The 11638-nt window shown below is 43.1% G+C and overlaps 1 long non-coding RNA gene across 2 annotated transcripts in view; it reads left to right on the forward strand.

Moving 5' to 3' along the window:
- The first annotated feature begins 830 nt into the window (after nt 1–830).
- LOC112550153 overlaps nt 831–11638 on the forward strand; it is a 107117-nt gene continuing 96309 nt past the window's right edge. The window contains exon 1 of one of the 2 annotated variants that reach the window (XR_003093822.1): nt 831–963. This is a non-coding gene — a long non-coding RNA (uncharacterized LOC112550153). Of the gene's footprint in view, nt 964–1030; nt 1162–11638 lie in introns of those variants that run through there. The other variant, XR_003093821.1, reaches the window with a different exon arrangement.

Here is an 11638-nt window from a genome sequence, read left to right on the forward strand (position 1 = left end):
TGTGCTTGTCTGAAAACAGGCAGAAGGTAGGGCAGGGTGGTGCTTAAGGGCACAGACAGAAGTTACATTTTTTTTGCATGATTGGCCCACCTGAAGTGCTCTACAGCTGTGCTGTGACATGTATGAACAGCTACAGGGCTCTTTTAAAGTGGCCGATTGCATGAAACATTAGCCCTCCTCAAATGAGGCATCAGATAACAGCGCTCTATTTTAGAGCACTTTAGGGAACTTGTGTTCCCTAGGGTTGATTTTGTTGCATGATCGGGCCTGGGCTGATGCAGCTCAGTCTGCCCCTGGGGCTGTCAGCAGGAAGGGAGGGGTCAGGGAAGAGGGGCAAGCTGGAGTTTCCCAGCCTGAGCTGCGGTGGTGGTGGTAGGGAGGTAGATCAGAGCCCCCCTCTGCCTTGCAGCCCCTCCTAGCCCCCCTCCTTTTAGCTCAGGTCAGGCAAACCCCAGCCAGCAACTCGCTGCTGCTGGCTTGCTTCTCTCCCCTCCCCCTCCTGCCAGCTGTGGCTGCACTGCCCTGGCTCAATGTACTGCAGTCCCGGGTGTATGCCTAAATGCTGCACCCGGAAGCAATAAACTCTGGCATGAACAGTGCCAGAGTTTATTGTGTTGCACTAATTTCACATGTAGATGTGCCCCAAGTATAATATCATGGTCCCCTTTTGAATTATAATGTACTCCACCATGTGATAACTCCAACATCCTGGCAAAATTATCTCTCTTGATAAGCATATTCTTAAATTCAAGGGGATGAATTCAGAATAGTTAAGCCAATCATTGGCCTTAGGTATGTAATCACTTGGTAAAACAATTTGGGATATTCTGTGGGAAAGGTGCTGCACAAAAATTAATTTTCCTCTCTTTGGTTCCATTTTAAAATCATTTGGGTAACAGAAGAAGTTCCCTGGACTGAGGAGTGACTCATGCAGCTTGATGTACAGAAGGGAAAGGAAATGAGGTAAGGGGCCAAAAATAGTCCTTGAGACTATTGCTTACAAGGGAGCACAAAATAGAGTACAGACCAGAAAATAAAAGACCTACAGTGATGTGACATTAAGACCATCTGGACAATGTTTGGCAGCAGTAGAAAAGGCAAACGGAGTCCTGAGATGGAATTCTGAGAGTGCGGAAGATGTAAAGGACTGTTCTCCACTGAGTAAGGAGTATTTAGAAAACACTGGGCTGTTCTGCTTCAGTATGATTGAGATCAAAAAGCTGCTAGCAAAGCCCAGCAAAAAAATAATTCTGATTCAGGATATTTTAAGAGTATGACATTTGAGGATAGATTAACCAGTCTTGGATTGTGTTAACTGAGAAGTAGGGAGGGGCAAGTAGGAAAAAGGGACTAACAGGAGAATCTGACTGAGGAACAGGGAATTTGAATGGCAAGCAATTTACTGATGCCAAACAGCCATGTAAAAATGTTACTGTTGTCGAGCAGGAAGATTATCAGCTGAAGCTGCACGGTCTGGGAAATAAACTTGTGCATTTGTATAAATCTTTCCAAAACAGGATTCTGGTCATGACTGCATATCTTGCAGTACAAAAGAAAAAAAATGATATTATACACAGTCTAGGAAAAAATTGAACACTTAGATTTCTAACTATAAATATGATTTCTGTTGAATTGGTAGTGTCCAGAAATTGTAGGCACTTGGCACTCAGGGAAAAATGCTAGTTCTCTAGCATGAGAATTTTTTCTGGTTTTGTTTCAGGGTTTTCTGTATAGTTCTTTTTTAAAATTGTTTTTCAATCCTTCCTTCTTTCCTTCCTTCCTGAAAATTCAAACCCCAGACATTAGCTACCAGTTTCTCAATGGGAAAAAAATAGAACATTTTGGGAGCAAAAATTGCAGGTAGAGGATGTTCAGTTTGATAAAAATATATATAGGTTTTGTTGGAAGCGTTTCAATTAGCTTCCATCCTAGCACCAGTTGGAGCACTGCTGGCATACAGCAGGCCCATTTGGAGGGAACCTTATGTACACCTTATCTTGAGTTATGCTGTTCACTCCTTGCCCGTAGGGAAGTCAAGCCATTATCCACAGAACAAGTCTTGGTCATCAAGGAAAAAAAATGTTGTCTTGACATAGTTTTCACAGCATTTTTCAGAGCTTGATTAAAAATTATTGAAGACAAATTGTATCTGTCCTTTAACTACAATCTGTTTTGGACCAGTCCCTAGCCCCTCAGATAAAAAAGTAATATTCTTTCTCCCCTTTAAAAATTCTGTGAAGTGACTGTCATTTGTGGGAAAGCAACATTATGTCATCATGATATCCACTACTTTTTTCTGAATTTGATTTTTCATGGGGATGGTCTCCATTCAGGTTAACATAAACACTTCTTTTCTGATTCTGTTCCTTTTTGTCCTCCAAGCTGATTTCTAGATCCACTTATCTTACTACCAAGTTTGAAAGTTTGTTCTTATCTAAATTAGCTAATGCAATCTTGCATCTAAACTCTAAGTGTACAGTAAATGATTCACTATCCATCAGGTTGCAACATCCTAAGCAGTTTTCAGGCAGTTCCTCCTGGGATTGAAAGTCGAGTTCTAAACCTTTGTGCAGGGTCATCAGAAGTAGTAGGCCCATGTGGCTTGGAAATAGACAGCATGCATTTTGAGGCTGATGGCTATGAAGGAGGGGAAGGAAGGTTATTTAGCCAGGAAAAGAAAAAGGAAGTATTTTTTCATGTGCCTCCTGTGAGCCTTGTAACCTCCTGTGCTTGTCCTTTGATGCTCGGTGGGACTTCTTGCCCGGAGAGGGTGTACTTGTTCCCTGGTACATAGACAACTTGCCAGTTCATGTGTCTGCATGGGTGCTATAAGTTCTTTCCTGCCACGTCTTTGGTGTCCTTGCCTTCTGGTAAGGTGTCTGGCTCCTCTGAGCTGGCTCTGATGAGAGACACTTGCTGTCACGGTTCCCACCACTTGCCCCTGCAGGGGCATTCCCTCAGGCATGCAGCTGCCGCAAGGCTGTCATAGCCACTTCCTGTCCCCCTGCCCGTCGGTTCTGGGTGGTTTTTAAACTCCGCTGTCGCATTCCGCACCTCCTATCAGGTCCAGCGGGTCCTTATTAACTGGGCTCAAACTGGGGCTGGCATCCTCAGATGTGCCTGACATGCTTCTGGGTCACAATCTGAGAGCCTCAGTCTGACTGCAGCCACGGCCAATCGAGCTCCACTGCCACAAGCCTCAGAATAAAACTCCCAGCATGGGGAGGAGAGAAGGAAACAATAGATTGAGCAGATATTTGTGTCCCCAAGATTCCAGGCTGCTCCAGGGACTGAAATCATAGTATAAATGAAGAGGATAGAGGACTATTGTATATACATGAGGACATGATAGCAATTTAATTAATTCTTTTAGAAACTGGTTCAGTAAAATTGATGCTCCCCTCTTGTTTTGACATTGTTTATGGCTTACAAGTGACTGCCATAGATTTGCTTAAGTTCATGGATCCTCACGGAGTCTGATATTACCTAACTGGTTCTTAAAGCTGGTTTGGAATTTCAGTTGGAACGTATTTCTATTGCTGAATGCCAGTTCTCTGAAATCAATGCATTGCATGCAAATGTCTTCTGTTTTGATAAAAATCCATTAAGAGACCTGAAATGAAATGGCCTGATAACAGCAGACCATAGAACTAAGATTTTTCATTTTGCAACCACCATTTTTTTCATGGTTTATTATTTTTTTAATTTAGTTAATTTTTTAAATATATTTTGCAATTTTTTTATTTAAAAAAGTGTCAGTGGTGAATCAAAACATTTGGATTTCATTGAAATGTTACAACTGATCTGAAACAGATATTTTCCAGAGATTGAATTTTGTGTGAAATTATAAGCTTCTGCTTTGATTCAGAAAAAAAAAATGTTCTTTTTCACCATGTCAGAGTTTCCCAGAGAAAAGAAATTCTGGATTTTGACCAGCACTTAGTGATTCTATTATGGCAACCCTTACAGACTAGCCTTTAGTTTACATCTGCAGACTGAATGATCACAGAGGTGTTCACAACAAGTATGTCTACACTGGCTCTGCCTTGCTCTTGCAACTGCCCACAAGAAAAAAGCCCTGCCCTCCCTCTCCTGTTGTACATATTCCAAGCTTGGTACTGAGATGGTTTTGAGGACACCTCTTTCCAGCAACACACTACTCTGGAGTTTTCTGGCTCTAGTGTGCTTGAGAGTGGGTGAGGCAGGGTATCTTCAAAGCTTCCTCATCATCTCAGTTCCACTTTTGGAGTGTGAAGCGTGGGAGCCTATTTTTCAAAAGCAGTCTTGAGGACAGTGCACAGCCAGGGTAGACATAAGCTATGGATATGTAGCCATGCTCTCAGGATACTCCATATACTAGTTCTTGAGGTGGAGGCCTGATGGGATTGGGTAACCTGGCTTGAGCTAAGGCAGTCTCCTAGTATGGCAGCAGAAGAGAGCCATAGAAGAAAGTCGAATCACATTCGTAAAGTGAAAAGCCAACGATGACTGTGATTTTGAAAATCATATATTATTTATCTGTTTGTGAGGGTGTGGGTTTTGTCTGTGCAGGTGGAAAAGGAGTGATAGTAGTGTGTGCTTTTGTTTCTTTGAAAGGAATTTTCTGTCATGCCAGTCCTCCAAAGCTTCCAGTTTTTCAGTTTATTATAAAATAAAACCGTGTTGTTGTACTGTATGAACTGTGAAATCCACAAAAGGAAAAAGGAACAGAAGCTAGGTTAGATTCAATAAATGTGCAATTAAAAGAAGAAACAAAAATCTTTCAAGTTATGTCATTTGAAAAAAGAAGTAAATTTGTAGACATCATGATGTTTGTTTATATGAAAATTATCACCAGTCATGGGAAAAGTTTATGAAAAATGTAACCAGTTAAATTTAAAAATTAGCAGCCTTTAAAATTAACTTGAGTTAAAAGTTAAATATTTCCACTTTCAACTAGTTAAAAAGTAAGTTAAAAAGAGAATAACTAGTTAAAAGTTAAGTTGATTCATGAGAAATGCGTGAAGCACGGTGAATTACCTCTTAGCATCATTTTTCTTTTTCAAATCCAATGAGTGGGTTTCTTTTCCATAAGCCACAGAAGCACACCAATTTACTCAGAACTGACCCTGCTTGACCTGAAAACAGTGTTATACTTGTCATACAGTTTTCAGAATAACGGTTTACCAATACCTATGTAATGTTAGATCCTTCTCACCCTCTCCATGTGAAGTACTTTGTAAAAGTCAATGCATCATATAGGTATACCAGAATAACAGAAAGGAGATGTTCATAGCCAGGTGACAAATGAAAGCTGTTTCCACAGGGAACCTGTGTTGTTACAATTTTTATTTCTCAAAAGGGTATGAAATACACCTGAATTAGAAATAATGAAAGTGTCTGAAAATCAAAATTATACTGAAATGAGAAAATCAGGTTAAATGAGAAAAAGAATGTTCCGTTGCTTAGCAGAAGCTGTTTAAACATGCTTCTTGAACTTCAGCAAAAGCTGCATTTCAAAATTTACATCTGACAATTTTCCTCTTCTGTCTTGCAAAACTAAGCCCCCACTACCGAACAATTGCTCTACATGGGCAAATGAGGGAATGCTTGTGTTATAACGGATGAATAGCTTTTTCATAGTAGGTGACATCTCAGATAAGTTTCTCACAGATGAGAAGTAATGCTCAACTTCTTGGGCCCTGGGCTGCTGGTTCTGATCTTCATTAAAATTTAAAAAGTCATCATCTACTTCACCCTCACTACTTGCTCCCACTCTTACTGGGATCAATGTCTCTGCTTGCTTGTGCTTGTTCCCTCTCCTGCAGCCAACTGGCTGCTCTGTTGACTTCTGCAAATGCACAGAAAATGCCAGCATGAACTAAGGAACTCCGGTGCTTAAGAGACCACATCTCATAGGAAGGCGCACTACACTCTCTCTCTCAAACAAGAAGTCGTAGAGTTTAAATAAAGAAATATCTTTCCATGCAAGTCCTAGAGAGTGGCTGTGTCAGGAAAAACTCTGGGAAAACCGGATTTCATTTATTTTTTAACTTTTAACTTTATACTTTAAAAAAGTTATAGTTAACCATTTTTTTTAACTAGTTAAAGTTAAAAGTTCACAGCTGAAAAATTTAACTAGTTAAAGTTAAAAGTTAGCCATTTCTTTAACTTTTTAACTAGTTAATTCCCATGACTGATTATCACAAACAGATTTTTATTACACAGAGATACGCTAGTCAGATCATAATGATGATCTCATTCTCAAAAGGAAACCAGTAAAGATGGCTTATTTTTACAGTAGATATGAATGGTATGAGGGTGATTTTTTTTTTTTAGTGTATTGCTATGGCGATAATTCACGTATTTTCAAGGAAGCCAAATTCTGATTTAGATCAGGTTTATGTGTTGTAATAATGTTAGGGTTCAAGGTTGACTTTGGGCCAGGTCCAAGGCCCATTAAAATCAATGGAAATCTCTCTCCTATTGAGCAGTATAACTAGGTATGTCATTTTCCTAGCTGGTCAGCATAGTATGATGCATTTAGCATTGTACAGGAAGAAACCTGTAAAAATGTCAGCGCTTCCCCTTATTTTACAACTTAACAGTGGCCCCATACTTCCTGTAATATTCACCAAGGATTACACAGACTGCCCAAGATTATCTTTTAGTACAAGTATTTCATCTGCATAATACACTGCTTTATGCTCCCCACTGCTTTCATGAATTCCTTTGATTCCTGAATCTATTCTTATTACAACAGCTAGAGGCTGAAGGGCTTGCATAAGATGAGAAAAGGTGATAATGGATATGTCTGCATGTTTTACCAGCCAAAGATATGGCCTGAGACACTGATTTATTACTGATTCTTTTAGCCAATGCTTTGTTGTATAAGAAATTTACCAACTTTTGCAGAACTTAAAGCAAGTTCTAAACCTGAATAAACTTGTTCAAGTCATAGTTCTATATTTATACATGGATCCAATAAGAGAATGCAACATCCTAAAGCAGCTGCATACAAACTCATATTTGATTTTTCAGTTCATCCATTGTAGACACTTTTGGTAACTCTAGGAACTACATATTACATTACAAAAAGAAGCTGTTCCTTTCTGATGTTGGTGTAATTACCCTTCAGAAAACCAGGGTACTTGGGCTGTTTGATTTATCTTTGCTATTTTTGACATAGGCCTGGACATGTTCCCACTGACATAAAGAGCTATAGATAATAAATGGGCCATATATTTGGCCTAAAGGCATTACATGTGGCCTAGACGAGTGTGTGAAAGGTGCAGCTAGGGATACCCCCTGGTGTCATTAAGTTAGTATATTTAGCTCTTCCCTGCCTAATTCCTCACTCTGTGCCAAGGGTATGTTTAGGCAGAGAGGGGCAGATCTGGGACACAACAAGAGCATATAGAAAAGCATCCTGTGTTTTGCTTGATGTAGTTTGGAGCAGCCCTTAGGATGTTCTAAAATCTGCTTTAATACTCATTGATGTCAATGGAAAGATTACCATTCGTTTCAAAAGTCACTGGATCAAGTACCTATGTCACAAAAGGAAGCATTTAAGCCTTGATTGGGCTCAGGAGAAGGGAAGAAGAAAAGCAGGTTATAGCAACTTCTCTCAACCAACCCTCACTCTTCTGCACAAAGAATAAGCTAAGTGTTTAACCCAGAAACCCCTGCCCTGTAACTAGGAGGGCTTGATTAGGTTAAGAACCAAAGGTCAGGCAGCTAAGAAAGCAATTATCAGCTACACCTGGCCCTGGGGAAGAGGGGCAGAAGGGCAAGTCACATGACTGGAAGGAGGCTGGGCTGGGGAATATAAGCCTGGTCCTAGAATGGGCAGGGGCAGCCCTGGCTTGTGGTAGGGAAGGGAGTTGGGCTATTCAAGCTGCAGCAAGTAGAGTTTGAGGGAGCAGATGGGTGGGCTGCCCAAGGAGAAAGAATTCTAGGTTACATGGGAACAGGAAGAAAGCCTCTGCACCACTGGGCAATGCAAGATAATTGTTTGGAGCCTGGGTGGCAGTGCTACCACAATGTGGGATTAACCCAGGTGGGGGGTCTTTTCTTTGGAGTGGATGATCTTGTTTTTTCTTTCTGTTGAATATTGAAGGACTGGATGTGGCTGGAAGGGACAGACTGGAAGCCACAGGGGTGCTTCAGGGGGACCCAGCATAGAGTCCTTCCCAGGTCAAGGACCCAGTGTGCCGCACGGGGCAGAAGCCCAAGCAGTTTAGCAGGAGGGCTGCTGTTTATTGGAAGACTGCTGTTCCAAGCAATAAGGACTGGGAGAGCAAGCCCAGAACCTGCAAGGGCAAACTGCAGCCTGGTACCGTAGGTACACTGGACAATGGGCAGAAGGACTCAAATACAGTAAAGCAGGCCAAGGCCAGAGAATCTCAGCCCAGAAAAGGGCCTACCTCACATACCCCCTTTTGCCCTCAGGTGGCATCATCCCTGTCCATGAATGCCATGTGCCCTGGAGGCTGGTGGGGCATGGCAAGCTCCCACAGGTGGCAGCAGTGCTGGCGAGAGTGTGGCAGCAGTAAGCGGGGAGCTCCCTCAGGCAGCTGCGGTGCTGTCAGCAGCTGGGAGGTGGGGGTGGTGAGTGCCAACCAGCGGTTGGAGACCACCTGCAGATGCCGCTGGCAGCATCGGCAGTGGCCAACAGTGATTGTGGACCACCCACAGATGCCTCTGGCAGTGTCAGCGGTGGGGGTGGGGGCAAGAGGCAACCACCCACAGGCGCTGCTGGCAGTGTCAATGGCGCCTTTTTGCAGGGGGTGCGCCGCCATGCTCAGGGGATGCATGTGAACCTGCGTGCATCCCCTACATGTCACCAATGTCCCCGTCAAATCTTAACATCAAGGCATGGCAGATGAGATAACAGCGTGGGACTGGAGGAGGTCTGAGGTCTGAGGAGCTAGAGTAGGCAACAAGGTGAGATCCAGACAAGAGCCAGGATAGGTGACTTTGCTCTCCCAGCACTGGGCATATTAAAATCTTAGAGAAACATTTTATTTCAGTTGTGTAGAGCCAAAGGTCCCTTTGGTCACTTCAAAAAGCTCTACTGTTCATGGTAAAGATTTATGTTTAATGAATATAGCTTTACCCAGAAAAAAGAAATCTGTGTAGTTCTGAATTGTCTTCTCCCACTTGGTATGAACTTAATAAGGTTTAAACTAGTTGCTGTGTTCTTGTCTGTATTTTCTCAGTGCATGTATATTTAATAGGCTGGAATTCACACAACTGTATATAGAACAAGTAGTGATTCTTCAGGAATTAAAGTAGTTTCCTAAAAAATAAATGCTACTGCAATATTTTGGTTGCCCAAGGGAAGGGATAAAAAAAGAAACATAATTAGAAGTGTCCCAGACTGTGTTTACATTGCTAGTAAGGGGTGACTTTAAGGCCATCTACAAGCCCAATGCCTGCTGACCATCTATGCTGTCAGCATTTTAACATTTTGAAACTGCTGCAAGTTTTAGCACAAGTACCCATAAAGTACTTTTAAGCACCACTTTTGTACCTACTTATATATAGTACAAACTGGATGCATTGACATGTTGCCCTATAGCAATGTTGCTATGGTGCCGTGTTTTAGTACTTCCTTTTGGAGTACTTTCCTTCCAAAAGGAAGTACTAAAGCACGGCGCAGTATGGGTGGTTACTGTACCGTGCGTGCAGTGCGCAGGTAGATTTCACCACTATGTCACCGTAGCAGTGCGTTATACCGCTATGGCAACATAGTTGGAGATCACGTATAGACACACGTGATTGCTATATCACTATAGCATATCACTACAAATGTATAGATGTGCCCATTGGGCATTTTTACACGTGCAAATGATGCAGGGTGGGTTTACTCTAGAGTAAACCCACCCTGGGCAGGTGTCTACATGTGAAGGGATGCAGTAGCAGATCTGCTGCTCCTGCCAGCAATCTGTTCCCACCCCTTTCAGCCCTGTACTGGCCCCCTGCAGCAGCCAGGGGAAGCTCTAAGCTCCCACTAGGTGTTAGCCCAGGGGCTAGCAGGGCGCATGGGGCCAGGAGATAGATAGAAAAATATTAATTAAAAAAAAAAAAGGTAGGTTCCCATCAACAGCTCTTCTGGTATGGGGTAGTACCTGTGGAGGTAATGCATAGTTAACTTCCCATTTTTATTTCTAGTGGGAAGATCTTGGCTTTATGCCCACTTTATGGAAATGGGAGGCTCCTCCTTAACTTGCTCCTGTGGACATGTATCTGAGGGCAAGTGAAACTCTGGGGCATCCGAACCCCAAGCCTCCAGGCTTGGGCCTGCATGTAGGATGCTCACCAAATGATTTAGAAGTATCAGAAGCCCCAGGTGTAGGTGGAGGATGTTTGCTGGTAGTAGGGCCACATATGATTTTTGAATGACTCAAGGATTTAGAATTGATTTGGCTGATTTGACTTGAAACAAGAAAATTTTTCCATTAAAAAAAAAAAAAGAAAAGGGCTCCCATCAACAGTATAATTCTTTGACTGTCTCTTGGTTAAGACCAAATATAGTGGCTGGGGAGAGGCTCAGTTTACTGCCTGGATTCATGCCAAGAGCCCAGGGGGTGGGGAGATGGAGGGATTTTGAGGGAGGACCAGGGTGGAGGAGGAGTTTCTTGGAGCCTGGAACAGCATCAGTGGTGGTCTTGGAGAGGAGAGCCACAGCTATGGAAGGGAAAGTGAACCAAGAGATGAGAAGCAAATCAGAGAGTGGAAGCAAAGATTGAGAGTCTGTTGGAGCACGGATGAAGGTGTTGAAGAGGGAATGAAAGAAGGTAGGAAAGAAAGGTGTGGTGGGATTGGCAGTTTTGGAGGAGGCTTTATTGAAAAAAGTAATGAGGGAAGAGTCCAGTTAGCAGGAAAAACAGGAGAAAGGACAAGAGGAGTTCAGGAAGGAGAAATGAGGAATGAAACAGTGATTGAAGGAAAGGTGAAGACTAGTAGGAGGAATAAGCCAGACCCACAAACAGAAAGAAGATGGGAGGAAGCAAGAGAGAGTGGCAGGTAATCTGGGTTTGAGAATAAGAACAGTCATAACAGGGGAAGGAGAACAGAGAAGCCAGACAACTAATAGAAATGAATTTCTAGAAAAAGTATTGTTTAAAGTAGAGGTGCACTGATACATAGGTCTGATATTGGATTGGCACTGATACAAAGAAAATTGACTGTATCGGAAATCAGCTTTTTTTGCCTGAAGTGGCTGATAATGTGACCAATTAAATGCCCTGTACATGTGCACACCCGCAGCGCAATATATAGGTGGTGAGGAGCACAGCCCAGCAGCTTAGAGAGCTGCATCCAGCTGGTAAGTCTGTTGTAGTGGAAGAGGAGGGGGAAGGGAAGGGGTGGTGGGGAGGCACAGATCAAGGCCCCTGCAGTGAGGAAGGGAGGTTGGGGAGGCGCAGATCAAGGCCCCTGCAGTGAGGAAGGGAGTGGGGCAGGGGCAGGGCCAGGTGCTGCTCAGTCAGGGCGGGGGGTGGGTGGATTGTAGGACAGAGCGACAGCTCATCCAGGGGGCATGGGGAGTGGGGGTGGCTCCTGCTGTGGTGCACACCCTGGGAGGGCAGGGTGGGTCGTGTGCTGCCTGGATTTACATGGGGTGGGGCAGGCTGCTGTTGGGGCTGGGGCCGAG

The sequence above is a fragment of the Alligator sinensis genome, unplaced genomic scaffold, assembly GCF_000455745.1.
Source record: "Alligator sinensis unplaced genomic scaffold, ASM45574v1 scaffold560_1, whole genome shotgun sequence".
Lineage (NCBI taxonomy): Eukaryota > Metazoa > Chordata > Crocodylia > Alligatoridae > Alligator > Alligator sinensis.